The 6,765-nt window shown below is 40.9% G+C and overlaps 1 protein-coding gene across 9 annotated transcripts in view; it reads right to left on the bottom strand.

The window, feature by feature from the left end:
* Positions 1-6,765, bottom strand: part of B3GALNT1 (beta-1,3-N-acetylgalactosaminyltransferase 1 (globoside blood group)) — a 33,799-nt gene that overhangs the window by 10,069 nt on the left and 16,965 nt on the right. The gene's annotated exons all lie outside the window — the stretch shown is intronic.

The raw sequence follows: 6,765 nt of genomic DNA, 5'->3' as shown, positions 1-6,765 counted from the left end.
ACCAGCCCCAAGCATCCAGTATCGTGCATCGAACCTGGACTGGCGACTCGTTTCATATATGATATTATACATATTTCAATGCCATTCTCCCAAATCATCCCATCCTCTCCCTCTCCTACAGAGTCCAAAACAGAGTAAAGTAAGCCAGAAAGAAAAACACCAATACAGTATACTAACGCATATATATGGAATTTAGAAAGATGGTAACAATACCCCTGTATACGAGACAGCAAAAGAGACACTGATGTATAGAACATCATGTATTTTAAATGAGCAGCATTTAAAAGGGACAAGACAGGCTTCCCCGGTGGCTCAGTGATAAAGAATCTGCCTGCCAATGCAGGGGACATGAGTTCCACCCCTGGTCCAGGAAGACCCCACAAGCCTCAGAGTAACTAAACCTGTGAGCCACTACTGAGTCTGTGCTCCAAAACCATGGGAGCCACAACTGCTGAGCCCAGGTACTGCAACTACTGAAGCCCTCAAGCCTAGAGCTTGTGCTTTACAAGAGAAGCCCCCAAAATGAGAAGCCCGCACACTGCAACTGGAGAGCAGCCCACTCACCACAACTAGAGAAAAACCCACACACCAACAAAGCACACCCAAAAACAAATTTTAAAAATAAATAAATTTTAAAAAGAGTCAAGGAGATTTTGTTGCTAATAAAAGGAACCATCCAAAAAGATAATTTAACAATCATGAAGCTACATAAAGATAGAAACATAGGCTCAAAATATATAAAGTAAATCCTGAAAAGTGTGAGTACAAATGGAAAAATCTATAATCTTAATAGGAAATTTTTAACAAGTCTCTCTAAATGGCTAATAGATCAAGCAGACAAAAAATAGGGATATGAGTGTTTCAAATAACATTATTAAAATTACTAATAGTCTTGATTTAGGACTTTTCATTCAATTAAAAAGAATAGGAATATTCTTTTCAAGACTACATGAAAACATTAATTAAAAAACTGATCACATTAGGTTACATAAGCTGTCTCTAAAATTTGAAATTCAATTTAACACAGGCCCCAGTCTCATCATAGTATTATTCTCATATATATATATAGAGAGAAATATATATATAATGTATAATATATACAATATATAATATATATACAATATATGTTCTATAAAATATATTATATTTTACATATTATATAAAATATATTATATTATACAATATATCCAGGACATGGAAGCAACCTAGATGTCCATCAGCAGATGAATGGATAAGAAAGCTGTGGTACACATACACAATGGAGTATTACTCAGCCATTAAAAAGAATACATTTGAATCAGTTCTAATGAGGTGAATGAAACTGGAGCCTATTATACAGAGTGAAGTAAGCCAGAAAGAAAAACACCAACACAGTATACTAATGCATATATATGGAATTTAGAAAGATGGTAATGATAACCCTGTATGCGAGACAGCAAAAGAGACACAGATGTACAGAACAGTCTTTTGGACTCTGTGGGAGAGGGAGAGGGTGGGATGATTTGGGAGAATGGCATTGAAACATGTATAATATCATATATGAAACGAATCGCCAGTCCAAGTCTGATGCATGATACTGGTTGCTTGGGGCTGGTGCACTGGGAAGACCCAGAGGGATGGTACAGGAAGGGAAGAGGGAGGGGGGTTCAGGATGGGGAACACGTGTATATCTGTGGCAGATTCATGTTGATGTATGGCAAAACCAATACAATATTGTAAAGTAATTAACCTCCAACTAAAATAAATAAATTTATGTTAAAAAAAAACATAACTTGAAAAACACAAACAAAAAAAGAAACCTGTCTGGAAGCTCAAAACTCTCACAAACCCAACCTTCGTTTAATCCATAAACTTAAACAGAACACCACAGTGGTAATTACAAAATACCTGCAACTGAATGCCAGCAATTTCAATTTCAAGGAGGCAGCATTAACACCAACCCTTTCCTTAAAATCTACTGGGGAGAAGACAAGTAAATTATGATTGTTGTTTTGCTTTCAAAGAGTGATCTATGGTTCAGGAGAGGCAGACAGCTTCAAGTAAAAAGGAAAAGCTCTTCTTTATAGAAAAATGACAATTATGAATGTAGGTAGAATGACAGAATAAGAAAATTATTATGTTGCAGTATTTCATGAAATTACTGATTAAGGCAATGATTATCAATCAGTGTTTTAATTATCAAACAAAAGATTGATGGAGATTTAGACATTGTATGATACCAAAGTAATACAACAAAGATTACTTCTTACTTGTAAGGACTGAAAAAAGATAAAATTCACAATGGAGTAATCAAACTGCTACCACTCTCATTCAATCATTAATCTCAGTATTATAAATAATGAAACACATATCGTGTGTTTCCCAATGAGATACAATGAAGTGTACATCCTAGACACAATGTTTAACAGGAATCTAATCACATTTTATATGAAATACACAAGACAGAAGAAAAAGCTAAGAACTCCACAAGGAAACACTCAAACAAACCCAGGAGTATTCTGTGATAACTAGCATGGTGTCTGCAGCTAGTCAATCCCATAAAACAAGGAATGACTCTGGAGTAAAGATTAAGGGAATGTACACAATCGCAATGTATGATCTCAGATTGGATCTTGGAGAAATTGAAGACGATTAAGATATTAGGTGATGCAAAAAGGATTACTGATTTTGTTAGGTGTGATAATGTCAGTGGCAGCAGCGGAGAGGAGCTACCCCAAGTCCAAGGTCAGGGGCGGCGGCTGAGAGTGCCAGGCTGCGACAGCGCAGGAGCAGCTGAAAGGAGCTACCCCACGTCCAAGGCCAGGGTCGGCGGCCGGGAGGAGCTACCCCACGTCCAAGGAGCGGTGGCCACGCGGGCACAGGAGGTCCTAGAGGAGCTATTCCACGTTCAAGGGCAGGAGGGGTGGTGGTGAGGAGATACCCCTCATCCAAGGTAAGGAGCAGTGGCTGCGCTTTGCTGGAGCAGCCGTGAAGAGATATCCCATGCCCAAGGTAAGAGAAACCCAAGTAAGACGGCAGGTATTGCAAGAGGGCATCAGAGGGTAGACACACTGAAACCATAATCACAGAAAACTAGTCCATCTAATCACACTAGGACCACAGCCTTGTCTAACTCAATGAAGCTAAGCCATGCCCGTGGGGCAACCCAAGATGGACGGGTCATGGTGGAGAGGTCTGACAGAATGTGGTCCACTGGAGAAGGGAATGGCAAACTACTTCAGTATTCTTGCCTTGAGAACCCCATGAATAGTATGAAAGGCAAAATGATAGGATACTGAAAGAGGAACTCCCCAGGACAGTAGGTGCCCAATATGCTACTGGAGATCAGTGGAGAAATAACTCCAGAAAGAATGAAGGGATGGAGCCAAAGCAAAAACAATACCCAGCTGTGGATGTGACTGGTGATAGAAGCAAGGTCTGATGCTGTAAAGAGCAATATTGCATAGGAACCTGGAATGTCAGGTCCATGAATCAAGGCAAATTGGAAGTGGTCAAACAAGAGACAGCAAGAGTGAATGTCGACATTCTAGGAATCAGCAAACTGAAATGGACTGGAATGGGTGAATTGAACTCAGATGACCATTATATCTACTATTATGGGCAGGAATCCCTCAGAAGAAATGGAGTAGCCATCATGGTCAAAAAAGAGTCCAAAATGCAGTACTTGGATGAAATCTCAAAAACGACAGAATGATCTCTGTTTGTTTCCAAGGCAAACCATTCAATATCACAGTAATCCAAGTCTATGCCCCAACCAGTAATGCTGAAGAAGCTGAAGTTGAACAGTTCTATGAAGAACTCCAAGACCTTTTAGAACTAACACCCAAAAAAGATGTCTTTTTCATTATAGGGGACCGGAATGCAAAAGTAGGAAGTCAAGAAACACCTGGAGTAACAGGCAAATTTGGCCTTGGAATACGGAATGAAGCAGGGCAAAGACTAATAGAGTTTTGCAAAGAAAATGCACTGGTCATAGCAAACACCCTCTTCCAACAACACAAGAGAAGACTCTACACATGGACATCACCAGATGGTCAACACCGAAATTAGATTGATTATATTCTTTGCAGCCAAAGATGGAGAAGCTCTATACAGTCAACAAAAACAAGACCAGGAGCTGACTATGGCTCAGACCATGAACTCCTTATTGCCAAATTCAGACTTACATTGAAGAAGGTAGGGAAAACCACAGGACCATTCAGGTATGACCTAAATCAAATCCCTTATGATCATACAGTGGAAGTGAGAAATAGATTAAGGGACTAGATATGATAGATAGAGTGCCTGATGAACTATGGAATGAGGTCCGTGACATTGTACAGGAGACAGGGATCAAGACCACCCCCATGGAAAAGAAATGCAAAAAAGTAAAATGGCTGTCTGGGGAGACCTTACAAATAGCTGTGAAAAGAAGAGAAGCGAAAAGCAAAGGAGAAAAGGAAAGATATAAGCATCTGAATGCAGAGTTCCAAAGAATAGCAAGAGATAAGAAAGCCTTTCTCAGCGATTAATGCAAAGAAATAGAGGAAAACAATAGAATGGGAAAGACTAGAGATCTCTTCAAGAAAATTAGAGATACCAAGGGAACATTACATGCAAAGATGAGCTCGATAAAGGACAGAAATGGTATGGAACTAACAGAAGCAGAAGATATTAAGAAGAGATGGCAAGAATACACAGAAGAAGGGTACAAAAAAGATCTTCAAGACCAAGATAATCGTAATGGTGTGATCACTGACCTAGAGCCAGACATCCTGGAATGTGAAGTCAAGTGGGCCTTAGAAAGCATCACTACGAACAAAGCTAGTGGAGGTGATGGAATTCCAGTTGAGCTATTCCAAATCCTGAAAGATGATACTGTGAAAGTGCTGCACTCAATATGCCAGCAAATTTGGAAAACTCAGCAGTGGCCCCAGGACTGGAAAAGGTCAGTTTTCATTCCAATCCCAAAGAAAGGCAATGCCAAAGAATTCTCAAACTACTGCACAATTGCACTCATCTCACACGCTAGTAAAGTAATGCTCAACATTCTCCAAGCTAGGCTTCCGCAATACATGAACTGTGAACTTCCTGATGTTCAAGCTGGTTTTAGCAAAGGCAGAGGAACCAGAGATCAAATTGCCAACATCCGCTGGATCATGGAAAAAGCAAGAGAGTTCCAGAAAAACATCTATTTCTGCTTTATTGACTATGCCAAAGCCTTTGGCTGTGTGGATCACAATAAACTGTGGAAAATTCTGAAAGAGATGGGAATACCAGACTACCTGATCTGCCTCTTGAGAAACCTATATGCAGGTCAGGAAGCACCAGTTAGAGCTGGACATGTGCCGGGAGCCAGCATGGCAGTTCCCACCCGTGACAAGGTCATGTGGGAGAGGCCTGATGGGCAAGACGAGTCAGGACTTGAGGGGGCCCCCTGGACCTGTCTGAGCATCTACCCCAAAACCAGAATCTGTCTGTTTTACTATTTTACGACTTTCATCAACTCCTCTAATATTAATGGGGGGCTATCCCTGACCACCTTTCTCTGAAGGAAATCAACTTAGAGCTCTAGTTAATAAGTCTCCTGGGTTCAATAGGTGTGTTCCAATTCAAATCCCTCCGACAGCTTTCTAACTTGCCTGACAGGTTTCCAGACTCTTACAGCTACGCATGTGATTGTTCAGCCTCCCAACCACGAGAGGCACAGGAAGCTTAAGATATTCTAACAATGCAGAGCTTCTTGGAGAGTTAAAATTATTAGAATAGAACTAGTAGAGGATTTCTTTGTTGAGCTAATGCTTGCTGCCAAGTTTCCGTATCCCTTACCCACTATGTCCTTGGGAGTGTATTGATTAATATAGTTGGTATATAGAAATATAAGTAGTAGCTTTGATGTTAACAACCTTAAGACTCTTGAGTCAATAAATTCTTTCCTTGTTATCCCCCACTGCACCTTTTGCCCTATATGAATGCAACTCTATCTAGTGCTTTCAGAGAGTGGTACCAAACTTTAGAAAAATCACCTTTGGAGAAAATAAGTTTTTCTGGTTGACCAACCTTTATCAGAAGAAAAATGTTAACAGGCCTCCTGACCAGAGATGATGTAAATCACCTAAAGCCTTTGTATATGATAAGTTTGCAGAAAGAAAGCCTGGTTTTGATAAGGGTAAGGACTGCTGACCTTGCATGACTCTACACCCCCTATTATCCCCTATGTACAATTTAGGGTATAAAAGCTCCTTTTGAAAATAAAGCTACAGACCTTGCTCATCAGGCTTGGTCTCCCCGTGTTGTTCTTGTTTCCTTTTCTCTCCTATTCTTCTCTCTTCTTCCTTCAGGATGACTAATTGGAGCGTGGGGACCCTCTGAGACCACTTACCTGACCTGGCTTCTAAGACCCACTCGAGAAGGTGCCTAAGGTGGGGCACCTTCAGCTATTTGAGAGGGCTCCCGTGGCCTCCGTGGTCAGTGCAAGTCCAGTGTCACGAGCTTTATTGGCTTTCCACGTAAACCAGTGAGATCAAGCCTCTTTCCCCTTTCCCTCCCCTTTGCTATCCTTTTGCCGACACAGTTCTCCTGAGGGAACCCCTGGATCCAACTGGGGCTGGACCCTGGTAGACATGGAACAACAGACTGGTTCCAAATAGGAAAAGGAGTACGGCAAGGCTGTATATTGTCACCCTGCTTATTTAACTTCTATGCAGAGTACATCATGAGAAACGCTGGGCTGGAAGAAGCACAAGCTGGAATCAAGATTGCTGGGAGAAATATCAATAACCTCAG

The sequence above is a fragment of the Bison bison genome, unplaced genomic scaffold (assembly GCF_000754665.1).
Source record: "Bison bison bison isolate TAMUID 2011002044 unplaced genomic scaffold, Bison_UMD1.0 scf7180017864135, whole genome shotgun sequence".
In the NCBI taxonomy this organism is placed as follows: domain Eukaryota; kingdom Metazoa; phylum Chordata; class Mammalia; order Artiodactyla; family Bovidae; genus Bison; species Bison bison.
The sequence above is the reverse complement of the archived record's forward strand: the minus strand, read 5'-3'. Positions and strand labels throughout refer to the sequence as shown.